This window comes from Lygodium microphyllum, chromosome 14 (assembly GCF_053477565.2).
Source record: "Lygodium microphyllum isolate KBCC chromosome 14, Lygodium_microphyllum_v1.1.10, whole genome shotgun sequence".
NCBI lineage: Eukaryota > Viridiplantae > Streptophyta > Polypodiopsida > Schizaeales > Lygodiaceae > Lygodium > Lygodium microphyllum.
The window spans coordinates 92,591,661-92,619,348 of record NC_141148.1 but is presented as its reverse complement, the minus strand read 5'-3'; positions in this window follow the sequence as shown (position 1 = coordinate 92,619,348).

Here is a 27,688-nt window from a genome sequence, read left to right as displayed (position 1 = left end):
ACTCTTGTGGAGTGAGGTCTTGACTAAGGAGTATCCTAAGAAATCTAACGTAATTACAAGTGGTAACAAAGGCGGGGCCAGGGCATGAAGAGAATTTGTTGGTGAAGTGGATTAGGGTATCATACAAATTTTATGATGTGAAGACAAGGAAATCTTCATATATAGTACAATGTGGATTATAAATTATTGGGAAACCATAGCGATCGTGGACATTGGAGTCAAAATCCACTCCCACCCTTCAAGGGTAGGGCATAAAAGATGGGTCATTCCACTCGAAGGGTTGAGTGTTGCAAAAGGCCATCCAAGTGTCAAAGTTGACGCCGTAGACTCTTTTTTTCCATGTAGGTTGGCATTCATAGCCAAGCACAGCAGACCTTCGCACTTCAAAAACTTTTTTTTGCCAAAATTCTGTAACTTTAGTGTCCCATAGTGTGGGGTTCTGCTCTCTCTCCTTTAGTCACTTTTGTCAGAGCCTGCATTCGATGTTAATCACCTCCTCCACCACTTTGATGGGCAAAACTCTATGCACGCTGGTGGGGAATCAAAAATTAAAGTCAAAGGGGCTCCTGGCCATTCCTTGCCTTTCCCAAATTACAAGGTCGATGCAGAAGCTTGCTGGGGAATCATCCTCACATGGTGGGATAGGTGCCTGGGGTGCCCTCACTCCCTTAGTATTCCATTTTCTCCTTGTTTCCTCCACCATTTGTTTTCTTCTTTCCCTCAACACCACCTTTCTTTTTGTGGAGGTATCTACGTGTTGCTGCTCGTTAGGCCGTGGGGAAGGAGGCAGTGGGACAAGCTCTTCCTCATGTGGCCCCATTCCAAAGTTCATGTCCACCTCCTCCTCATGCCTTGGCTCCTGTTCTAGCATATCCACTTCTTGTGGGGTTAGGCCTACCAACAAGAGATAGTGACGTTGTTCTTCCAGGCTTGGGCCAACTCCCATGGGTTGTGGTGGCATCTGCAGGCCTGCTCTCAAGGCCCTAAGTGCCATTCCCGAATTCTTCTTGATGGCTTCTATGAACTCTCCCTCCTCTACTTGGGTGACATCCAATAGGGTATTCAGGAAGGCGCGTTGCTGCATTTGGAAGCTCACTTGGGTGACCTCTATCCTACTCTCATCAAGTATTTTGTCATTCTCTACTTGAGTCACATGGCACACCAAGGTTCTCACCCTCCCTTCATTGTTGATTGCCCACTCTTCGGCTCTCTTAGTCATGTAGTGCTCTCCACCTGCCTTTGTATTAGGGTGATCGACTCTTGTTCTTTCCCCTTGTAGGTGAGCCCCTCCTTCTCTTTTTCCAAGTGTTCAAATTCTCTCTCCAACCTCTCCTCCTCGTCTATTTCTAGGAACACCCTGACTACAAGGCCTTTGACCTCTCGGTGATGCTCCTCCTGTTCCTGATTCCTTTCTGCTTCTCTTTCAGAAAGCTCCTCCATGCCCGATTGGACTCTTTGCAATTGAGCTTACTAGTCCTGGTGCTACAGTATCAAGATTTTATATTCGTGTTGTAGCGTAACCAAATCTTGGTTCTCGCCTTTGAGCTATTGTGCCTGTAGGTTTTCTCCTTTTCTTCCTTGGCATTGAGCTTGGCCTTTAGCTTGCTAATTTTTTTTTGTCATATGGCATTTTTCCAGCTAGAAGGCCACCACCAACTCTTTCTCGGGTTCCAATTAGCCATCACTATTCTCTTTTCCTCCTTGGCCTTTTCCAATTGAGAAAGTAGCTCCGCGACATAATCATTGTAGTTAGCATGTGGCATCACAATTGTGGGGATGGGAGTCATGGAGGCTCCCACCTTTTGCCACTTAGGATCATGCCTTGACTCGGCATTTGCTATTGTTGCCGTTCTTTTTTGCCCCACAGTAGAGGTTTCCATTCTCTTTGCCTAAGCTAGTTCCTTGTTGATAAAATATTGCACCTAGGCCATAAGATTAGTAGCATCAACCATGGCCGGGGTGCTCTGGGTGGGCATTGCCATTGAGGGGGTAGAACCTTGCCCTCCTACGATGTGGTTGGTGTGCCTTTAGGTACCTGAGTGCTTGAACCAGGGCCCTCCCCTTTTCTCAGGCTCAAGGTTTCTATCTTGCCTTGTTTGCCTTGCTGCTCCATTGACCTACGTTTGGCTAGCTCAATGTCTTCCTCTTCTCTCTTCATCAACTCCTCCTCCTCAGCGGCCTTTCTCCTCCTCTCTTCCTTGATTCTTTTTGACTCCATCTCGGCTTTGTGCAAGTCCGCTTCCTCCTTTTTCTTCCTTTCTTCCTCTTGCTTTTTCTGCATCGTCTTCTTCTTAGGTATCCTTGCTTTCCTTCTATTGGATTGAGCTTCTTGCTCTCCCTCCTTTTCACTAACCATCCTCTCACTTGATTGTTCTTTGTCATGACGAAGGGGTGACCTATCCAACATTTCATCTGCTCCCTCTTCTCCATCCTGTGTCTCTTTTATCGCCTCTTGGATAAGGGTAGATAAATTTCCTCCATACCCTATAAACAAGGCTTTGGCTAAAGGCTTCTTCTTGTCGGTTGCCACCCATTGGTATGCTTCCAAGGGCTAGTGCTTTAGTGGATTGTGGTCTATGGTCTTCCACACGTAGTCATTCCAATCTACCTCATCTAGCGAATGATCCATCATGCTCTCAAGCACGGGTACGTTGATCCTATGCATGAGCAACTTGTACCTTTGGCTGGAGAAGAGGGAGTGGATCACCTTGGCCTACGATTTGACTTTCACATTGGGGATGTCCTAGATGCTCATGCCATCGTTCATTAAGACACTCTCCTTTCTCATCCCCGGCATGGCATAGACATCTCTTCTATGCCTCTTCTCCACCTTTGGTTCCAATCCCAATGCCTTTTCCACCAAGGCCCAGCTGAGAGGGGCCTACACCTGCTTGATTCCTTCTATGCTTCCCACAAATACTATCTCACACTCCTTGTCAAGGTTATATGTCCTCAGGGATTCCATGCATTTATTGTGGTCTTTCGATGTACTTGGTAGGGTTATATGTCCCCAGGAATTCCACGCACTTAATTTGAACTTTTCGATGTACTTGGCAAGGTTGCACTGGTCAATGATCCTCCTAACGACCTCCTCACTAGTCACCACCTCTTCGATGTTGTGAATGCTCCTAAATTTGAGCTACCAGTTTTCAAGGGAGGGGCCATACTTCCTCTTTCCTCTTCCATGAAGGGAAGGCGATGGGCTCAGTCTTGTTGAGACATCTTTAGCTTCTGTCATAAGTCATGATTTGTTATTAGTGTTTTTCAAAACAGTCGCTTGCTTGAAGAAAAAACTTCATGCTTGGCGAATTAAAATGTTTTTAGTACAGAATTAGACTTTTTTCTCCAAGTAGTCTATTGATTTCAAATTTTATTGACATGTTCCTCAATCACAAGTTGTTTCATCCCAATATTGAGGTCCCCCATGTGTGCTTTTCCTTTATTGTTTTCTTTATGTGTTCGGTTTTATTCACCTTACCTCCTCCCCCTTCCAAAATGAGAAGAATCCTTCCTAGGATTAAAGGTTTAGAGGATGAAGGGCCTTCAACACATAATCTTAGTGTTTTACTATCACATGAGCCAAGAATAGAAATTTGGATTATATTCTAAAGTAGCATAGCTGTCCATGTCCAAAGAGCAGATGCCTGCATGCATAATGTAAGTGAGGACATCAAGTGAGAAGTTGTCGAAGTCCACTCAGCTAGTAACATGCAGCTCTTTCTTAGTGAGGATGCGATCTAAATAAGGATGTCCCTCAATGCGTTCTTTCTCGTACTTTGATAGGGGGCGCTAGCATTGGAGGCTCATATAGTGGGTGCATGGGAGGAAAGTACTTCTTTATGCAGCTGCCATTGAAGAAACCTATGCCCTCACCTACTAGGGTTTTGAGTTCTACATTACCAATTCGGCTAATGGTTTCAGAACTCTGAAAGGACATCAGGGGAGTTTTGAGGTCTCGAAAATGCCCTGTATCCTAGAGAGAGAAAAGAATTTAAGAAATAAAATCATTTTATAGAATTTTTAAAAGGTTTATATTTTGGTAAGTTAAAATATCAAAATTCGTTAATAAGTCATTGTCGTGATATTCTCGTGGTGACATCAAACCTAGAAATCTAGGTCACCATAAAGTTGGCAAGGTTGTCATAATGAATATCTTACCTCTCCTCATTAAAGTGAAAAGTAATATTCAATTTGAATTTTGGTGGATACTCGATTGCCTCCCTCCATCGTTTCTCTCTTCTTTTTTTCTCCTCCTTAGTAGTCTCTTCTTTGTTTTCGTTCTTACTTCTAATCATATCCTTAGCTATGGATCAATCACCCAATGATCTCTGTAACTCAGCTATGGATCAATCATCCAATGATCTCTGTAGCTATCATAAAAGACCTCTCTATCATCTTCATATTGAGTTGGATAGTGAGTATGAACCAATAAGAAACAGAACAAAATCTATCATGGTTACAGAGTCTATGAAACACATACTGAGGTTTGAAGGAAAGAAGAATATTGATCTTTGGTTAGATGAAAAGCTATATCCCAAAGATCCTAGCAGAAATAGTACTCCTCCTTTCTATAATAGCTCATCATTAATGAGGTTTATTGGTGATGGCTACAATGGATTTTTAGGTTATACACTTAACCTTGTTGCAGAAAAGGATATCCTTGGACTAGAGAATCATCTTTTGATGAAACAAGATATAGAGTTGTTGCAAAAGCTAGAGGATTGTCAATAAAAAATTCATTCATTGGAAAAGCATATCAAAGCTTATCAACGAAAGCAAACTTTATTAGGCCTTCGAAATCGACAAAGAGCTCTTAAAAATATTGAGAATCTCAAAGGAGGAGGAGGAGGCTGTGGTAAAAGAATCCAAGCAGCAAGGTATATTTTTTTCACTTGAAAAATCTTAAATATGGCTTTATTTAAATTACTTGCATTGATTTGTGATGTTAATTTTGCTTAGATCTCTTCTACAGCCAAATGCAAGTGAAAGAGATTCTTTAAAAGTAGCTCAGTTTTATTATCATATTCTTCCTTCATAGTTTCAAAGGATATTTTGGAGAAGAAGAAATTTAAAAAGGCAAAGAAACAATGCTTGGAGTCATTTGTAAAGGATCATTCTTTGGATTCTGAGTTAGTATAGAAGACACTGGATAGTATTGGTATCAGTCGAGATGCTTATATGCAACATTTCCATCTTTTACAATCAAATATGAAGCAAGGACAAGTACGCAATTGCATACTTCCGAAGCCATTTGTGGTTAGGACTATCAGACAGAGAACATCATTTAGTGTTCAATCTGAATATAACATCTGGTGGCTAGGAGCATTTGAGGTAGATACTGAGAATTTTGATATATTATATTGGGTTTTTCATCAAACATCAATACCTAATGCTATTCAAAGGTAACAAGCAGGAGAAGAGCTATTTATTGAAGGATTTGGGAACTATAGGATTGAGTGGCACATAGTTGGTGACCTAAAGACACTCAAATGCATGTATAATGTATCAAAGGGAGCCAACTTGAGATCTCCTTGCTTATACTGCATGTCGCCAGCTGCAGAGTTAAACTCAAGCAATTGGAATAGAGCTCCCTCTAGGCACAATAAGGATCCATAGTTTAAACCAGTCTGGGGCATTCCTTTAGCGAATGCTCGTATTTGTACACTTCATGGACTTTGCAGGATAATTGAAAAGCTTGTTCATCTCTATATAGGTTTTGCATGGAAGCTGAAGCCATTATCAACTAGAACAGATGCTATAACAAGGTTGAAAAAGTTCTCTCTGCAATTGGTTTGCATGGTGGCAATGTTTTTATTGAACCAGATCTTCAGAGGTCTAAGGATGGTAATTGTGTCCCAAAAAAACCATCTATTGGTGGAGGGAAGGCTAGAAGGTTTCTAGGCTTTCATGGGAGACTTGGCAAGATAAACTCGAGAAATGGTGGCTCAACTATTAAATTTAATAAGTGGAAATCCCTACATAATGCAGTTAAGGATCACACTGATAATGGACAAGCTCGGAATAGAAAAGCTAAAGTTTGGGAAACACTAGACAAAGTGTTTTTTTATTGTGATAAGACTGAATGGAATGATGATGATCTCAAAGACTTTAAAAACCAATTGAACCTTTTCAAAAAGACGATGACAGAAGCTTGGGGTGATCAACACTTTACTCACTATATGGTAAGAATTTATATATGTCTGTTTCTTCATTGTCGAACTCATTTAATGTTTTTTAATAACTTTCTTTATTTGTTGACTATGCAGCATATTTTATACAACCATGCTCCTTACTTTATTAAACAATATGGATCTCTATCTATCTGGTCAACCCAAGGTATGGAAAAAATCACATTATCAAGCAAGAACAAAATAGTTCAGACACACAAGACATGGAGGTGGAAGACACAAAGCCAACAGTTTATTAGAGGTCTTTCAATGGTTCTATCGACAAATCTGGCATAAATTCAAGCTTAAAGATATAACCACATCAAGCAATACATCATCTTTAGCAAGGACTATACAAATTGTTACCCAAAGAAGAAAAGATAGATATTTAAATTCTTGTGCAAATCAAAGATTTACAGAATGGTTACAAACCAAACAAAGAGTTGGCAAAATATGGGTTTCAAGAAACCTTTGATCTTTGGCATCTTCTAGTCTGATTGTGTTGCAAAAGAGTCCTTAGTTTCAGGCACCTCAATAGGGCCTCCAGAGGAGTCCTTAGTTTCAGGCACCTCAACAGGGCCTTCAGAGCAGTCCTTGGTTTCAGGTAGCTCAACAGGGCCTCCAAAGGAGTCCTTAGTTTCAGGCACCTCAACAGGGCCTTCAGAGGAGTCCTTGGTTTCAGGTAGCTCGACAGGGCCTCTAGAGGAATCTTTTGTTTCATCCCACTCAATAAGACCTATGTATTTCAAAAACTCATGTTTCCAATAGCTTGGAAGAAGCTTCAAATTCTTACTATCTCCTATATAAGAGAGCAAATAGGAGCCAAGAACTCCAAAATATCAAGCTCTAGATCCACTGTATCCAGGTGTGAAGCCAAAAACTCTTATGGCTTCTTCCTTCTCCACTAAAATGATCTTGTCCAAACCTCTGCTGAAAACTTGAGATCCAATTACCTTTGAGATAGCTCTCAAAGCCATCATTGGTAGACTTGGAGAGCTTGACAATCTACTATGATATATTACAATTGTTTGATTATTTAAGTTTCCAATATAATGGCCAAAGCTTTGATTTTTCCCAAGCTTCATTGGCCTAGAGCCCTTGGCCCTTCCAAGAAAGTTGTCCAGATCTTCAATCTCAATCTACACAACAAACCACAACAATATAAGATATAAGATATTTATCTATAATGCATAATAAAGTCTAACATAAACTTAATGGGCAACTTCAAATTATATTTCATACCTTAGGGTGTTCGTCTTCTTTGAGAAGACTATCATCATAAAGATTTATTGAGCTCTTGGGTTTCTCATCTGATGGAGACTTCAATCTCTCTTCATACCCTACATCATCAATACGAAGTTTCTTATGGACCTGGAACTCTTCTTCTATAGGTAGCCCCCCCTTTTCATATTCTACGATCTAATTAATACATGTATATAAGGCTATAGAGCTGTCTTGGAAATTCTCTCCCTCAACATCAAGACTTGCTAGTGGTTCTTGTTCATAACCTATAAAATTCATATCATTTTGGCCCCAACCTGCAAGGATTGCTAAGCAATAATCTTCTCTAAGATCAAAAAGATGTTAAATATCATTTAGCAACACATATCTCTTCTTGTTGATAAGATAAGTGGGAAATGTTGGAACACATGCAAGAGGACCTTCTTCATCAACCTGTGCACTTGGCTCGATCTCCTTTTCTTCCACCATTGTGATATTGTCACTCTTAAACAAACCTACATCAAAACCTTGGACAAGTTGATTCTCAATATCTTCTTGGAACATCTCCTCCTTCTCTTCAACCCCCTTATCCATACTTGCAATATCCTCTAGCTTTCCCTATTGGTTTATATCTGGAGAAGAATTTTCCATGTAGTACTGAAGATACACAATAAATCCAACATCCTTGTGGATCAGAAGGCATTGGTGTTGATACCTGTGGAAAGGGCAACATGTTTCTCTCTTCCTGAATTCCTCATCAATGAGATTGAACCTGCCTAGCAAAGTTGACCTGGCTGTACTAGTGGCTTCCATGACATCACTATAATGAACAAATCCATTGGCTTCTAAACCTTGCACATGTCTATCATAAAAATATATGTACTCCTTAATTTTATCTTCAAGATCCTCCAATAACTCCTTCAAATCAAAAGGAACATTGAAAATTTCCCTGATATCGCTAAACTTGGAAGAATTTCTAATTGTGTGTAAGAAATCAAAGAGCCTATCATCAGAAGTCTCCACTAGCTCCTCCTCATCCATTCCTTCCAGAGATAGCTTTCTCTTTGTCATCTTAACCAATAAAAGATTTATCCCTGAAAACAAAGCAGAATGGCAACAATCTCCAATAAAACACGATAGAACCATGGAAAGAGGCCCCAAAATTGTGTTTTTCAAGACAAAAAATCAAAAAATGAGAAATTTTTTTAAGTGACCGGTGAAACGCAAAAACAAGGTGTCCAGAGGCAAAAGCCGGTGAAGAAATCACGTTTCACCGGACACTACTTGAAAACGAAAGTTATTTCAAAATTTCACCGATGAAACGCGATAGTTAGCAACATACCACTTAACCAGAGACATTATTTCGCGTTTCATCGGTCAAAAGATGCAGAACAAGAAGAGAAACATGAACTATGAATTAATTCTATTAAAACACAAAAATTTATGATAAAATCGTTTTTGAAAGTGCCATGCTCCTTTTAAAGGACACAAAGCACATGACATCTATAATTTTTCAAGTGTTATTAAAAATTCTTTCTATACTAATCAATGAGATTTTGTTCAAATACTTGTAATAACAAAATTTTGTTACCTACCAGAAATTGTTGAACTGCTCTTCAAACAGGAAGCAAAGGACCTTGAAGGGAAATGGAAACAAAATTTCGGGAGAAAGAAAGACAATATCGGAGAGGATGACTTCGAAAAGCTTTTATATTGATTGTCAAACGTGTGTTGATAGTTCCAACAAAAAAGTTTATGTAATGATGGCAAAATAAACGCGACCGCAAATTTGGATGAAATTTTCAATATTTTTGCACACACGAAATACCTCAGAATACGTGCGCACGTGTCTTACTTAACACACCGTATCAAATTTCTCAGAAGACGTGCGCACTCCCTTTTTTTGAGAATACGTCGCACGTGTTTTACTTAACACTTCGCCAAGTAATGCATGTACCATCGATTTTAAAAAAATCCCCCAATAAAGGGAAACAACGGCCAAATTCATTTCATATTTGTATGGTCATGGAGCACATTTTCGTGTTCATGCAGTAGGGTCTTCGAGTTGTGGTTGTGAAGAACGTATTCGCGTTTCACCAAAGCTATTGACAAAATTGGTTCTAAACGGATTTTTCCCAGCAAAGCGCCAAAGAAGGTATGGTTTTCTGCATCCGTCCTTCTCAATGCCCAGGCATCCATTCAATGCATTTTTTTGATACTTTTCCTTAATGTTTTATAACATTATGAGCCTATGAGCACCATAAATGAACTTTTTCCCTAGTGTGAGCCTATGAGCACTATAAAGAATTATTTTCCCTAATGTTTTATAACATTGCTTTTATGGCTTTAATGTTGTGGAGATTTTAGGTAATTGTAATGGCATTCCTTAGATTAATGTTTTGTTTTTCTTCGTTTTGTTGATTCTTTTACTATTTATGTGTTGTTTGGTGAAACGCAAAAACAACATGCTGCAAGGAGGTCTCTTATCTGAAACTCGCGTTTCACTGGACACACTGGACAAGAAGTAACATGTCTTTTTTTGGCAAATGGCTAAGATTAAAGCAACATCAAGGAAGGAGAAGATTGATCCTAGGGGTTTAACATCAAAGATTCATCAATCTTCAAAGCCTCACAAGCTCTCTAGAAAGTCAAAGCCAAAGAGAAAGTTTTCTCAAAATGTCAAGTGCATAAGGGAGATAAGGAAGGCAATAAAGACTCTTAACAATGCAATTCCAAAGTTGTCTTTTCAAAGGCTTGTCAGGGAGATTTGTGACAAATATAGTTTAGATAGTTTCAGATGGACAAGAACAGCCCTTAATTGTATACAAGAAGCCACATAGGATTTTTTAGTTGAGTTTTTTCAAGATGCCTATATTTGTGCTGCTCATGCTCATAGGCTCACACTCATGGACAAGGACATGGTAATTCTTAAGAGGCTAAGATATAGATTTTCAAAGGTCCTTGAGCCAATTCCCCTCACTGATGAGAAGACATTTAATATCCTTAATGTGCCCCCACCTAGGAGAAAGAAAGATGATTCTAGTCCCAAGGTTGAGGATGTCACCCATGAGAGGGATACAAGGCAACATGAAAAAGAGGAGAAAGCTAAAGAGGAACATGAAGATAAATGGAGAGAGTATAGGAGGCAAAGGGCTGAAGAAAGGGAAGCAGAGCAACTAGAGTCCTTTGAAAATGAGTTGGCCACCCTTCTTGAAGCAGCTAATCCAAAAGGATTCAATGTGTTTTGTTTCTTACTTGGTGACTTAGGCAAAAGAACTGAGATTATCTCCTTTAATGATGCATGTGTTCAGATTCTTAAGGATAAAAGAAGAGAAATAAATGACAGTATTATTCTTGCTAGCCTAAGGTATATCCACCCATAATTACTTCTACTTTTTGATATTTTTTTAACAATAAGATTTTTCTTGTTTATACTCACTATTTCTATGCCTTTTCTAGGTGTGTAATGCATGAGTTTCCTTTGAATATGCAACAAAAAATTGAGGTTCTTGATCCATCTATCTCATTCTTTATGAGGAACGAGCTTGATACAAGTTTTGTTGAGCAGTGGTTCAATCTGATTGACTTCGATACTTTGGAGCTCCTTATAATTCCATATAATGAAAAGTAAGTGATTCAATATTCTATTAGAGTTTTTGAGATTTTATCCTACTAATTTGTTGAGATTTGATTGCTTTCAGTTCTCATTGGAGCTTGATTGTAATAGACTGTGTGGATAAGCAATGTTTTTTAATCAACTCTATGAAAGGAAGCCATGGAAAATGCTAAATTGTAAGTTATATTATCCAAGGGCTCCTTGATATTTCAATTCTTTTTTTTTGTAAGTACTCTAAATTTCAATATATTTTATATATAGAGGTGCAAAAAGATTAATTGAAGAGCTAGAGAAAAGGCCCCCTACGCCATCTGATTTGCTTGCAACAATGCAATATAGACAAGTTGTGGTAAGTTATTGATTAAAATAATTGAAACATAAGTTTATTCTATGAACTACCATCCATAAATTTTATAGTTTTACTTTGTGTTGGTGGTTGCAGTGTCCTCGTCAGGATGATAGCCATTCTTGTGGTTGGAGGGTGATTGCCAATGCTAGAAGAATGGTTAACTTTGTTTATCTTAATGATGATAAACATGCAAAGGTAATATGAAAGATGCTAAACTTTAAGATAGATATTCATTGCAAATAGTCCATTGATGATAAAAATATAGTCTATTGTAAGAACAATAATGAACTAAAACTCTTTTTTCTATAAATGTGTGACAGTTTTCGAAGGATTGCTATGCATCTGAGTATGTTTGGTACGTCAGAGCAAAGCTCTTGAAGTATATAATGGTCAATTGTATACAACCAACAACAGAGATTGGTGGGGATTTACACAATGGAGATGAGGTGCCTATAACCACGAAAGGTGAAGCCACAACTTCAACACCTTTACCCACACCTTCTATACCCAAGACATCAAAGAAAGGCAAAAGGACTCCTAGAAAGGATAGTTCTCAAAAAAAGAAATAGCTTTGCCATATCGCCTTGTAAACCTTCATATATAGAAATTTGCCCTTCAGCCCTTGTATATCTCATAGAGATGGCAGATGGACATTTGCTACAAAATTTGTACATATATTTTATATTGATAGTAAATATATCTTTTCTTGAATGTCCTTGCAGTGTATATTCTTTTCTCTCCTTTTCAATATCTGCAAAAATTAAATTACAAATGTTTGTTAGTTAGGAAGTGAGATCTTGATATGCATCTAAGTAGATATAATATGATGTGAAAACTTACTCGTTTCTTGTTGTTATCGGGTTTCCCGCAACATAGAGGAGCGGGAAATGAGAAAAAAAGGAAAAATAGCAAAAAAGGCGCATGATAAAAGCAGAAAAAGGCGCCTTGACCGGTAACCAGACCCTAAAAAATTTAAATGATTGGGCACAACCCTCAGAAAGTCTCGGTGTCACCCCGAGACAACAAAAGCATAAAAGGGTGCACCATTAAAGTGTGGAAGCGCCCCTGAATCCTTGTAAAAGAGCGCCAGGCTCGCTCTTGTGCAAAGTGTATGCATTAGTTGGAAATATGATAAATTAGAATTGTGGGAAATGGGAAAAAGGGCCTAGGCTATGGCCGGCCATGTAAAAAAGGGAAAAGGGGATGACCACCCAAAAAGGATTTAGGGCTTTGTATATAAAGTTGAAAAGAGAATGAGAAGCTCATTCTTTGGTGTATGGCAAAAAGAGTCTTCTTATTCATCTCTTCTTCTCTCCTTCTTGCTTGTGTGTGCTCTTGAGAGAGGGAGTGTGAGAGTGTGAGGGAGTGAGTGTGTGTGGGAGTGAGGGATCAAGAGGGTGAAGCTCTTCCCCATCTCCTCTCCTCTCCTCTTCTTCTCTTCTCTTCTTTTCTCTTCTCTTGCACGCGCAGCTATGGAGGATGGAGCTTGGAGATGGAGGAGGCTTGAGGATGCTTGAGCTAGCATCAAGAATCATGGAGCTACCAGAGTGCAAGAGAGAGAAGGGTACTCGATCAAGTATCAAGGTAAGCTCACTACACTCATAGGATCGACGGCGCATCGGCTAGGTGAGAGATAGCCATTAGAGTTCGCTTGGAATGCTTGAACAATAAGCGGTCCATGGGTCTTAGTAGTTGAGCGAAGGCTCCCACATTTTGGTTCCATTGCTGGGACAAACGGATTCAAGCTTGAGCACTTACGTGCCTCATATCGAGCAGCATCGAAGTAGGGTATTCATCCTCGAAACGGAGCTTGAGATAGGTAGGAAGTTTGGGTGTTTTTGATCTTCAAAATAGGTAAGTATTTTGGGATATTCTGGTTGTTTGATGATTGGAAAACATGGAGAAATTAGTTCAATTTTGTGCTTTCGATTTGTGTTGTGTTTAGAGTAGGTTAATAGTAGAAAATCTCACCCGAGAGGCATGGGGTTTGCTGCTATAAAACAGCGAGAAGATCGGAAAAAACAAGGGGAAAATGGAGGAAATGTGAATTTGAATGTGTAGGAATCGCAAGGAGAGTGATCGGTAACATCCGGGTAATGTCCAGGAGGGTTATAAGTTCTTGAAGGGCAAGGGAATCCTCATTTGCAACCAGCTGAGAGAGAGAGAGAAAGAGAGCGAGAGAGAGAGAGAGAGAGCTTGGGCGACCCGTTCGATCGATCAGGGCAAGGAGTGATGTTACTATCGGCGATCCCCAGGTATATAGATCTCTCCCCCATCACTCCAACATCATTCCTGGTGAATCTTGTAGTCTATAATCATCGATATCTTAAGATTTTGGATGAATTTATGCTCGAAAGTGCGCTCGGGCCGGCAGAATCGGACACCCAATTTAGTGTCCAATTCTGAGAATCGGACATTCGGACACCCGTTCGATCGGACCAACCCGTCAGATTTGGGCACTCAGACCACTCGGACTCAGACACTCGGATCAACCCCGTCCGATCGGACTTTTAGCCCGATCGTCCGATCGAGGAAATCGAACTCACGAATTAGGACACGTCAGCAATCAGACCACACGCCTGGTCCGATCGGACCACTTGTCCGATTTTCAAAAATCGAACACTTAACCCCGTCCGATTCTGAGACTCTGATGGCTCAAACTCAGACCCACCTGGTCCAATTCCTAGAATCGAACCACTGGTAAATCGGACGTCCGATTCCCAGAGTCGGACACACCTTAGGTTTTTTGTTTAAAGGAAAAACATCAAAAATTGACCCCCACGATCGACTGGAAGCGCAACACGCTCCAGGACAACATGGGGAACCCCTTGTAGGCAGTCCCTGACATAGGAGTCAAGACCAAGGGACAGGGGGACAGTGCTGGAGCACTCCCCAGCGACCTAACGGATTGAGAATGGAAATCCAATCGGAGGACCTATGATCGACCCCTTAGTGAATGGCAAGAAGCAGCGCAGACCTTAGAACCTGCTAGAACGGCCATGACTTAAGCAACGAAGCTTATCAGCAACAAGCGAGAGTATGTAAGATGCTGAGGAATTGCTTGCGGCACTCACATCAAATTGTCGCACTTGAAGTACACTTAAGAAAGTTGAAAGCCTGATTGGGCACAAGTGCACGAGAAATGACACACTCATCGAGTGACCATAAATTGAGGTTTTTATTCAATAACCAAAGGAACTCACTCAGATAAACCACTCAAGGAACCCACCAATAGGAGAGGACCCAAGACATAGACAAACAATTGAAGTGCAGGGTAGGACCAAGCAAGGAGCACCAACGACGAGGATCTGTCAAGTCTATTCACCCTGATTGATAGAGTAGTCGAGCGCAAGAACTCAACCATGATTGAAGAGAGCTCTGACCATCGGTCTAGTGAAGAGCTTGATTTGAACATATTCCCAGATGCTATTCAGAGCTGGTGAGCAGTTACGACGTGCACGCCCAGTACGAGCACCGCAGCAGGATAGTAGACGCAATCATTGCAGACCTAGAGGAGGAGAGAAGGCTAGCCCTCAAGGCATTGCAAGGAATAGCTGATTATAATAGGGATCAGCAGGCTAGGAGCCAAAGGCAAAGCATAGAGCTGCATGAGGTGCAGCGAGTGTTGAACTTGGCTGGCCGAAACCGAACGGACCATGAGAGAGCACTAGAGGGAGACTTGACATTGAGCGAGCTCCTCATGAAACGACTGCTCGATAACACCACAGTAGAGCAGAGTGCCACCGCACTAGTGACGTCTCTGCTTGCAGGATTAGGGGCAAACCAAGGCTCAAAGAGCCAGGCCAAAATACCCATTGTTGCCAAGCAACTCGATGATAAGTACCAACCTCATGACGACCCATACAGCTTTGTTGAGTAGTTTGAGTAAGTCTGCGAAGGCAACGGCCTCAGCAAACCAGACTCAACGTTCGCAAGCATTCAGGCTTTGCCTAGGCAACAAGGGTAGGATGTGGTATACAAGCTTGGATGCCGTAGAGCGAGCCAACTTCAATAATCTTAAGGATCTCTTCGTCAAGAGATTCGCCGAGCCCGGATACTCCGATAACTTGCTGGTGCGCTTGATGAACGTCAAGTAGAAAGAGAAGGAGGACATCCGCGACTACATGACCCATGTGAGGAGTCTCTTCAAGAGAATCCCTCTAGGCGAGCTGACAGAGCAGTTTCAACTGTATTCATCAGCGGAATTCGAGACGAGGAGTTGTATAAGGCTTTGGCAGGCAATTCAAGCTTGTAGCAGGACGCGGTACGCTGAAAGAGCGGAGCTCCAGGAGCTCAAATCTAGAGGAGACCAACTCGCGAAGCTCAAAGAGAATGTCAGCCTCTAGTGAGCGGTCAATCCCATCATCCCAAGATAAGGGGAAGGCCACCGAGACAGACCTTTGGCTGAGGTCAAGATGGAATTAGCCAAGTTACAAGACATGTTGAGATGACCAACATGCCCGCACGTCCAATGTCTGTACTGTGGCGGAAACCACTTGCCGGCCGAGTGTCAAGACCCTAGGTCAAGACCTTGCGCTAACTGCGGTAGGTTTGGCCATGATGTAGTGCATTGTAGATTACCAAAAAGACTTCCATGCTCGCAACCCTACGGCCAGCCTTACTAGCGAACATGCCGTAGCCATTCTTCGGAAGGGAAGCCCCATTGGCTCTTCCCGCGCCTAATGATATCAAACCAGCCATCCCTAGAATGGACATAAATCCTACAGGCATTCCTAGACCACTTGGTCCTTACGTGACCCACCCACCGAGTGACGCTCCAGTACACTACGTGGAGGAGCCGAATGATGAAGAGACCTACATATACCCTTACGTCTCGCACGACGACGAGGGCAACGCAGTCCTCATGGATTATCGACCCGTGCCGATGACGGCGTTAGGATGAGGATGAGGTAGAGGCCTAGGAGGACAGCCTCATGATCCAGTCACTTGTTGGACTTGTGGTCACCCCAGTCATGTCTCATCACGCTGCCCTGAAAGAGAGTAGCAAAACAGAGACAAGGCTGACCAAAGTGCGCAGAGTGCGGAATCACCCATCTTTTCATAGATTGCCCAAAGCGAAAGCCATCCTCTAGTTCAACCAACTTGCCATTTGTCCCATTGGGGCTGTTTGGTGTCGAAAACCCCGATGGGAAGGCCACACCTATTCCATTGCGGGTCATGACCCGAGCCCAAATGAAGCAAGCCAGCATCTCTCTGCCATGGCCTAGCAATCTTGACGCAACCTCCATAGAGAAGAAAAGCCGCAGGCGAAAAAAGAAGAGATCGGAAGCTAAAGTCACACTAAAAACCGGAAGTGGTACGACTCTGCCTATGGGAAGGAAGGTTTCAGATGTAGAGGTAGAGACTTCAGCCCCTAAGACGGCCGAAAAGGGAAGCGCTAAGGTAGGGGAATGGGTGAAGGAATGGGTGATGGAGGCCCAACAGCACCTCAAAGATGCTGAGCCCATCATAGAGGACGAGATCGATGACCTCTCCAGCATAAGCATGCCAATATCACCGCCTCAACCTAGGTCGGCAGAAGCAACTGTGCCACAAGCAGTGCCGCTAAGACCAAGCCTAGACGAGACAGAGCCGTAGATCAGCCGCGGCCATTGGCCCGGACAGTCTAGGCTAGGGGAAGGACGAGTATCTAACGATCTCCTAACCACACTAGTGACCACCCCTGTAACACTTAGCCTGGGAGATCTGCTTAAGCAGTACCCTACCCTATGGCAAGACCTTAAGCAGTGGGTCGAAAGATCACAAGAGCAAGTCACGACAGACCCTTGAGACCAGGATGCAGAAACGCAATTGCCAAGTTTGACGCTGCACTCCGTGCCTAAACCCTTGCACATCAACACCTTTTGGGAAGGCTCTGAGATGCACGCGGTCCTGCCGGTCCTAGCCCTGGGTGACACAACAAGAAAGGGAATCGTAGACATGGGAGCTGGGGTTAGTGTGCTTAGCCATGCAGTGCTTCAAACTTGGGGAAACCCGCCTGTCGAAGCTGCTAGGTTTAATGTCACGCTAGCAAACGGCATGAGAGTGAAGCCATTTGGGGTACTGAAGAATTGGCTAGTGAAGATCGCAGGTGTCTAGTTCTCTGTCAACTTTATAGTCATGAAGGGAGTGGACTACGATGTCTTATTAGGCCGACCTTGGATATGCAACGGTAGAGTCATCAAAGATTGGGGTAATGGCTTGATCTTCCTTGGCAATGGAACGGACAACGTAAGAATAGAGATGGACACTTGGAAGACCTCACCAGTCGACCTAGACGCCATCTCTGCTATGCTCAAAGGGAACACTCAGGTCAAGAAGCCCTATGGGCCCTTGACCAAGTATATCCCATGCCTAGAGGATGAGCGGATTGGATGCACGTTCTCACTACAATCGATCTGCCATTCTCAGACCATGAGGCGTATGAGCAAGCCATCAAAACGATCAGCAAGACCAATGAAGCACTCTCTACACCAGTCTGCATGATGGCAGCAAGCTCCATGGAAAGCCTAAGCCTGTCACCTTCCACGTACCTTCGAGAAAAAGGAAACTCCAGGAGATACTGGAATACCTAACGAACCAGCTAGCTGGCAACCCAGCTGCAAATTTCAAACCACTCCAGGATCTCTTAGAGGAATCCAAGTGGCAATGGACCAGGGTGCACGATTTAAACCTCATGTATAACTGGGCCTTAGTTCCTGACCAACGACACAAGGCATACCAAGCCCTAGGAGACGACGAGCAGTCGGATGACAAGGATTCCAGCGACGAATATAAAGATTGCCAATCCTTCAGTGAAGAGAGCGAGGGTGAAATAGATACCATAGAATACGACACTGAAGGATGAGAAATTAAGCAGATACGAGCAGACGCCAAGCTGCAGGGAAGGCAGGCCCTTAGAGTAGAGCGAGGAGTCATGCGCATGGAATGTGATCGCGCTTGGTTGGAATGCATAGGAGCCATAGACCTTGAGCAAGCTGGTCTAGCCCAGCCACGAACGACATAAATACTTAGGACCGAATTGCCATCTGAATTGCGGCCACCAGGGGAGACTACCTCTTCTAGCGAAGATGGAGGGTTTGACTCTGAATCGGAAGTTACTTTGGACAGTGATCTAGAGATCCCTAGGCCGCCCATGACTAGACGCACCAAGGGGGACCTACCCGTCCACCTGAGGCGCAGACAGTTAAGGTAAGAAAAGGCAAAGGACCCTAGGGATACACACTCAGAAGAACATCGAGAGCTACAGGACCTCCCTAAAAGCTTCACGAAATTCAAAAAAGGGGATAGGGTAGTAGTTCTTTTAGGTGCCAAACGTCAAGGGCAGATGAGCGAACCAATCGAAGGACCAGCCAAGGTCAAGGAGGTAGACCTAGCCTAGGAAGGGGAAACACCCCGATCAGTATTCATTGTCGACGACTTGACTGGTGAAGAAGAACCAAGTCTTGTCACTCTCTTACGAGAGTATATAGATGTGTTTGCCTGGTCCTTAGAAGAACTACAGGGGGTAGATCCGAGCATTGTGACTCACAACATACCCATGGCGTCGGACGCAACACCGGTCAAGCAACGACCGTACCCTATGAATCCAAAACACGCTCATGATGTCAAAGAGGCAATTGACAAGCTGATGAGAGCTGGATTCATTTACGAAATTGAGCACACAGACTGGGTATCACCCATAGTCATTGTGATGAAGAAGAACGGAAAAATCCGAGTGTGCGTCAATTACAAGAAGGTGAACACTGCTACGAAGAGGGACAATTATCCATTACCATACATCGAGGACATGCTTGAGAGGGTGGCAGGCAAGGAAGCCTACAGTTTTCTGGATGGCTTCTCAGGGTACAACCGGGTGCAAGTGCATCCTGCAGACGTGCACAAGACTACCTTTGCCACTGAGTGGGGGTGTCTTTGCATACATAGTCATGCCCTTCAGGTTGACCAATGCCCCCGCCACTTTTCAATGTCTCATTTGCACTATCTTTAAGGACACGCTTCGCAAGGAGTTAGAGGTCTTTGTTGACGACCTATGTGTCCATTCGACGTGGATCAAGCACTTAGGCAAACTTCATGCAGTCTTTGAACGGTGTCGTTTATATCATCTCTCCTTGAACCCCTTGAAGTGTCAGTTTTGGGTAAAGCACGGATGCATCTTAGGACACGTGGTGTCGAAGAACGGCATTGCCACTGACTTCTCGAAGGTCAGGGTTATTGTTGACCTTCCACCCCCAATTAATTACAAGGGAGTTCAATGCTTCTTAGGCCATATAGGATACTATCGACAGTTTGCACTGAACTACGCACTGATCTCCAGACCATTGTACAAGCTGCTAATTGTCTTCGAGTGGACCGAGGCATGCCAACGAGCATACAAAGAATTAAAAAAGGCTCTAACAACAGCACTAATTCTACAAGTCCCAGATTGGGCCATTACCTTCCACGTGCACATCGATGCTTCTAAGTTTGTCATGGGGGCAGTGTTGTGCCAACTTGGTGAGCACAACTTGGATTACCTAGTGAGCTTTGCTAGCAGACAACTCACTGAGATGGAGATGAATTACTCGACAACAGAAAGGGAGGGATTAGCCATGGTGTTCGCTGTGAAGAAATTCCGGCATTATCTATTGGCCACACCCTTCATCTTTTTCGTGGACCATCAAGCCCTGCTCTATTTAGTGAACAAACCTTGTGCTACGGGGCACATAGCTCGATGGCTCCTCCTGCTCCTAGAGTTCAATTTCTCTGTGGTAGTACGAAAGGGAAAACAACATTACATGGCTGATCACATGTCACGCATCCCCACAAGAGAAGCCACTGGACAAGGCATCGTTGACGAGTTACCTAACGCCCACTTATTCCACCTGTCCAGAGAGAGAGATTTATTTAAGGCTAGTTTAATGCCATATTGGGTGGACAACATAGTCCAAGTGCTCGAACACGGACTACCTGAGCGACCAATAGAAAAGGCCCGACTTAGGCGCTTGATCCTGAAGATCCAGCCCTACCAGCTAATTGCAAGCTAACTCTATAGGTTGGGGCAAGATGGATTACTGCGTAAGGTGCGTGTGTGAGCATGAGATGCACGATGTGCTCTTGGAGGCGCACAACGGCATTGCGGGAGGACACTTTAGTGGAGACACGACAGCACGGAAGGTGCTGTAGTCTCAACTATGGTGGCCCACACTTTTCCGCGACGCCAAGCGATTCGTCAAGCATTGTGACGAGTGCCAACGGACAAAAGTCCCAATTCGTAAAGATCAAATGGAGTTAATCCCAATTATTGCTCGCTAACCCTTCGAAAAATGGAGAATTGACTTCATAGGACCCATCAGTCCTGCGGCGCAATACTCAAAGCCAAGTACATCGTACGTAGTGGCCACGGATTACCTCACGAAATGGGCAGAGGCAAGAGCCACACAAAAAAATGATGCTAGGATGACTGCCAAGTTCTTATGGGAGCAAGTGATATCGCGCTTCGATTGCCCCATCGAACTGGTTAGCGACCAAGGCACACACTTCATCAATGAAGTAATAGCACATCTCCTATCCACCTTTCTCATCATCCATTGCAAATCCTCACCATACTACCCTCAGGCTAATGGCCAGGTAGAATCAACTAACAAGATTCTTATCAACGTCCTGACTAAAGTAGTCTCAGCCTCACGAAGCGACCGGGACAACAAGTTGACGGCAGCCTTGTGGGCCTACCGCACAGCTTATAAAACGGCTATCAAGACAAACCCCCTTTAGGCTGACCTATGGGACTAAGGCAATTCTACCATTAGAATTCTTCGTTCCTAGCCTAAGAATAGTACTTCAAGAATGATGGGAAGGGAAGGAGGCATGGACGCAACGCCTGGTCGAGCTGGAACGCCTATCAGAAACTCGTCTTCTAGCCACCCATGTGCTTATCTGTGAGAAAGCCCGACTCAAGAGCTAGTTTGACAAGCATGTCAAGCAGCGCGAGTTTGAACAGGGTGACTTAGTGCTCCTTTACTCAGTTAAAGGGCATAAGCAAAAAATAAAATTCAAAGGTCTCGGACCCTTCAAGGTTCGGGCAATCAGCCGAACTGGCAATGTCGAGCTTGAGACCCTAGACGGTGAAGGAATAGGCTTCTTCAATGGCAGTCGTGTCAATAAGTACTTCCCTCCCGCTCATCCTTTGCATGAGCCACCAATGTTGGAACCACCGGTCAAAATACGAGCAGCTACAATCACTGAAATCAACAAAGATGATGAGGAAGCCATAGAACCCGCTTACCTCCGTGTCACGATCACTGCTAAGCAAACATGCGCTTTCAACACCTTGATCGATGAGGGAGCAGACTTCAATGTCTTAACCCACAATCATTGGATCCAACTTGGCAAACCACTACTTCAACCCACAACTGCCAAGCTAAACCCATATGGGGCTCAATCATACGCACTTCTCGGCAAGTGCAGAGTCGCCGTTTCTATCGAGTCTGAGACTGTTCCAATGCTTTTTTATGTGTTGCCAAGTGCTACAGACACATGCACGGAGTCACTAATGGGGCAAACCTTCAAAAAGCAGATGCACTGTAATATTGATTATGAGTCGCAGTGCATCCACCTAGCAATAGGCAACGCGTGCATTGTCACAGCTTTCAGCAAGGGCTACGTGACACTATCACCATCCGTAAAGCTACCAGTAGAAACATCTATCGGCAAGACTAAGGAGGGGGTTAGTGTGCAACTGCCAAAGTCCCCGACTCCCATTAAATCGCAACCCACAGTGGCCAAGGCTAGGGCCCAGCAGCCTCGCCTTCAATGGATGCCTAAACAGTCTCAACAACTGCCTAGAAGTCGACACCCCTATCCTCCTAAGACCCAGAACTCTAAACCTAGCAGGCCTAGATGCAATCACAAGAAGCGCCGCGTAATCAAGCAAAGATGGGTCCCTAAAGCCCTCTTGCATGCGCAAGGCTACTACGAGGGAACTACCTAGCTGTGGATCCCTAAGCTCCCCACGACCAAGGGCACTATTCATACGCCACCCTCAAGCTTGATCAGCCCACGTCCCCCAATGCCCCAAAACCATAGGCCGCAGTGCTCTCCAGAGCCCCAGCCATCCGGCTCATCTACGCTTCGGTCCAAGAGAGTAACACAAACCTATCGGCCCAAGCAACAGCCACCGTCACAAGTGGCATCACTCGACCAAGTCAAGCCGACTCCCCACGGCAAAGGTGACTGCAGCAGCCCATACGTTGTGACTAACACTAATCTACCTATAGTCCAAACAGCCCAACTGCAGGCTCAAGAAAACTTCCAACCGCAACTATGTATTGTCAAGGCCTCTAGTTCTAGCAAACCTCGACCGCCCGTCAGCCTTACGCCCTCCTATGAACAAAAATCATTTCTAACACTAGCCGCTGACCTTGCCGAGGACACCGGTGATGATGTGGTGGACTGCATTAAACGACTCGATGCCACCTTCGTGTCGCTAGCCCTCAGCTACTATGACCGCTTGGACTTGGATCTATTAGAAGAACCCTTTGCAACAGAAGTGCGCAATATGCCTTGCTCTTGGGAGACTTTTGAATTCGCATTTGCAAAAGCCTCTCGCTCTGCTGCTGAGTTGCTTAGCACAGCGAGATCTCCAAAGAGCAAGCCATTAAACAACGTCTCATCACATCCTATGATCAGCGAACCACTTCTGCTATCACTGATCAGGAAATCACTGAGTTATCCAAGCTCGCTGATATGGACTCCACGTTTTTAAAGCGTTGGTACACTCTTAGGTTGCAATGGGAAGTTGAGGGGTGCCGCATAATGACCAACGCTGAGCAGCGCCGCGCAATCAAAACAGCAGAGTACGACCCCACCTATGTCGCGCCAACCTCGTATCGAGTATTAACCACTCTCCGTGGCCAACCCATGGAAGAGCACATCAAGGGGCATCCCTACCTTGACCGCCTCTTAATAGAGGAAGAGCTCCACATTGCAAGTCGGGTCGATTCTGGCGATCTCCTAACCAATGGTTTGACATACATCACACACGTCAGTATCCGCCCATTCGAATTAGACCGGGAAGCTCAGCTAGAGTATAACCCCAACTTCTATTCTTGGCTCCTGCACAAATAGACCAACGCCCTTTATGCAGAACGCCCTTGGCCTCTCAACCTCCAATCTTGGGACGGATTCTTCTCGTTCCAAAGGGGGAAGGGGTAATAAGGTGGAATCTAAAAAGTAAACCGAGTATGAAACGTCAGTTAAATTTGAAATGCAAGGGTAAGCTGTAAGGGTAAAAGTCTGAAAAGAAAAGTTAAGGCTATGCTCAATAAAATTTGCTACGCTTGTATTCTTTCAGCAAGTTATTTGTCAAAAAGCACTAATAGTGAAAACAGTTGAACTTGCAGGTAGCGATCATGGCAAGCCAGGACAAAGTGGGCAAGCTCGCCTTCTCGGAGGAGGAGCAAGCGAAGTACGGCCTCACGGTGGAGATGAGAGCCTTCAACCAGTTAAAGTTCAATCACATCTTCAACCTTGAAGATGTGGCCATCAAAGAGCCAGCAGTGCGCCAAATCATAGATCAATGCCATCTGCAGAAGTACCTAGACGCAGTGGGCCGGAGGGTGGACTACATCCAGTGCACTGACTTCTTGCACACCTTTAATAGGAACAGAGGCACCATCACGATGCGCGAGAATGAAGCCACCAGGCAAGTACAGATCGAGCTGACCCTAGAATTGGTGGAAAGGGCACTAGGGCTGCCGAATAAGGTGGAAAGAAAGCCGAAGAGGGACGTCTATGCCATGTTGGGAATGGACAAGGTGAAGGTCCATACCAATGATGGGATTAGCCTGGTAGACATCCCAAACCCAGAAATCCAGCTGCAGGCAAAAATGGTGCACGCTTTGTTCTCAAGCTAGAGGTACAACAGCATAATGAGCCGGATCAACATACCTCTGCTCGACAGCATTGCGGCACAATCGTTGGACGAGGTGAACCTTAATGGGTTTGTGAGGAGAACCATAGAGGCTTCGGCTAAGGCCCTAGCAACAGGAGGAAGAGCCGCTGGAGGGGAATCCCCATCGTCTTGATCAACCCGCAAGGCATCATCCTCCAAAGCCGCAACCATAGGGTTTGGAGGCGTCCTTATGACCACAATTCAAGAAGCACTAGGGCAAGGACAAGAAGAAGAAAATAAGGAGGGAGGCGACGAGGGAAGTGACGAGTCACCGTCACAATCCCCACCTCACACAGAAGAGCAGCGTAGGTCTCCAGACGAAACAGAGACTGACGAAGACAAAGAGGAAGAGTCCCAGGGTAGCCCACAGAGGCAAGCAGAACAACGAACGAAAGCCCTACATGAAAAGAGGGAAGAGGAGCGTAAGAAGAAAGAGAAGAAAGATCTGGAGAGGGCTCAAAGGGAGCCAATCAGGGATGAGGAGGAGAGAAAAAAGAAGAATGAAGAGGAGTTGAGAAGGAAGGAAGAGGAAGAAATAGAACTGGCCACCCGTCACTCCATTGAGGAGCAGCACAAAAGAGACAAGGAAGGCGCAGAGAGCCCACACCGAATAGAGGCACCTGGTTCCAGTACCAGTGTGCCGGAAATCACACCCTTGCCCCTGACAGAGGGAAAAGGCAAAGAACCGATGATGACAATCCCCCCTCTTCATACCTTCCATGCTAGCCACTCTTATCATGACAACACCCACTGCCACCGCCACCCAAGGCTCCACCCAAAAGTCAATGAGAGCAACGTGGTCACTTGGCTGCAATTCTTGGTGGAACGAGAGTTGGCAACAGAAGCGGGCATGGCCACCCTAGCGTCAGGAACCAAAAGGGCAGCCACGGCTAATATGGAGCCAAGGCCGGAGCTAAAGAGGCAGAAAACAAAAGCCGCTGTCACCACCGCCACCATGTCCCATCTCCCACCTCCAGCAGACCAATATGATGAATATGTTAAGGAGCTGCTCTCGCGGCTAGAACGGACCAAGAAAGAAAGGAGAGCAGCCGTTGAGGTTCTAGCAATAGAACGAGAATCATGAGCCGCTCTCCAGCTGGAGAAAACAAAGTAGATAACAGAATACCAAAGGGAGATCACTGCGCTCAGGGAGGAAGCCAACAATAAGGATGCATAGGAATCTTGATCGAGTGCCTCAACGGGGAAAGGGAGACCAATGCTCACCTGCGGCTCAAGAATGACCAGCTCTCTGCAGTCAACCTGGAAGCACAAAACCAGCTTGATAAGATCAAACAGGAGGCTGCAGAGCTGGACTAGTTAAGAGAAGAGCAGGTGCGAAGGATGTAGGTGAAGCTGGACCAGCTCAACGCACAGATTGTTGATGAACACCAGGAGCAGTCCCGCCTGCACCGCGAGCTCGAGGCCCAGCAGCAACTCATGGCTATGACCCTCCATCAGGGGGAGAGCCTGGAAGATATGGAAAAAAGAGAAAAAGAATGGGCTGATCACAATGAGGGAAGAATACGGGACTTGGCATGCTGGCTGGCCAAAGCCGAAGGAGATAGGGTGCTAGCTGAGAATCAAGCAGAGGCGGCCCAGCAGCTCTCCATGATAGCGCAGCAGCACACCTTCCTCAATACACTGCTCCACTCCACCAAACTGGAAGGAAACGAAGCCAATCATCAACTGCAAAAGAAGCTAGCCATTGCACGCAAAGCCCTAACAGTAGGCCTGCATGTGCCACTGTAGCTAGGAGGCTCGCCGCCGCAGAGCGTAGAGGAGCAAAGAAGATATCTTGCACAGGTAGGCCTAACGGCGCAGGAAATAGACGAACTCAGCTTCATAGAGGTGAAGGCACAAGAAGACGTGCAAGCAGAAGGGGGTGAACCGGAGTTTGATCTGGGACCTCAGGAGGAGGACTACATCCCACCACCTGTTGAGATATCGAGCTCCACTCGTGATATGCCAGGGTGACCGTTGTGCATTTATGTCACCGACGTGTCAGTTGCAGATGCGGTTGGTACACCGCCCATGAATAATAGCTAGATGACAGCTATCCTTATCTACTCTAGTTCGTGGCTCAGTTAGTATGCCACCTTAGTTAGTTGAGTTTGGTTTGAGACCCATATATAGGGTGCTTCTATTTCTTTATACTTGAGTTCTTTTTGGCTTACACAACTAAGAAGAGGAAAACTGTTTTCAGCCTCCACCTTTGTGTGTATTCCCCCATTGTGCAAGCAAGAAAGCTACAAGTGAGACTCCTTCCTTCTCTCCCACAATCTTGACATGGTATCAGAACCTTGTTCATGGTAAGGAGCTCAAGAAAGCAAGCCAAGCTCGCGGTGTTCTGGTGAGAGGAGTAGTGTTGCTTTCATTTTCTGTTTTGGGAGCAAATCTCTGCAGGCAGCACAGTCTGAAATTGCAAGTGTGCATTGTCTCAGGTTGAGACGCCCTTCGCGGTGAAGCAAGAGGGCAGTATATGCTGCGGGCAAGGGCTTTGGCCCTTGGCGACCCTGTTTTTTTGATTTGAGGCCATTTCGGGGCCTGTTTTGGAGGCGGAAGTTTTCTGCACGCACTCAGGAAAAAGCCATGTTTTATGCTGTGCGACCACTGTTCTACAGGTCGGTGAAAAGTTACCACAGATATTGCATCGTATGCTCGTGTGCAGAGACATTGGGAGTTATAGAATCATCCTTGGTTCCTGTATATGCAAAATCGTCACTAGGAAGTGACTGTGTGGTCAAATACCACTTTCTCCAGTTTTGTAGATTTGCCCTTGTGAGGCTGAAGCTGTGTTCTTTGCAGTGACAGAATTTTTTGCAGTGTTCTATAATGGCGTCTGATTCTCTTTCACAGATTGTCACTGAAAAGCTTGACAAGAGCAACTTCCAAGCATGGAAGTTTAGAATGACGAATCTCCTTATGGGAAAAGGATATTGGGAATTTGTTGCAGGAAATGAAGAAGAATCAGTTCTTCCTGATGTTCCCAATCAACAGCAAATGCAGGCATTTAAAGCATGGCATGAGAGAGCCATGAAAGTTATGTACTGGCTGTCTATCAGCATTTCAGACTCTATGATTGTGCATATTCAAGATGCAAGTACGCCAAAGGAGGCATGGGATACTTTGTCAAAAATGTATAGCACAAATACGTAAGCCAGGAAAATGCAGCTCAAGCAAGAGTTGCACAATGTGCAAAGAGAAAATATGAGCATCAATGACTACCACATGAAGGTGAAGAAGATTGCAGATGCACTTGCTTCCATTGGGTCGCCAGTGGAAGATGATGATTTAGTTTCTGTGACCTTGAATAGTCTAGGAAAGGATTATGCACAGTTCCGAACATCCATTTCCGTCGGTGAAAGATTTCCTGATTTTGAGGAGTTGATTGCTCTTCTAATTTC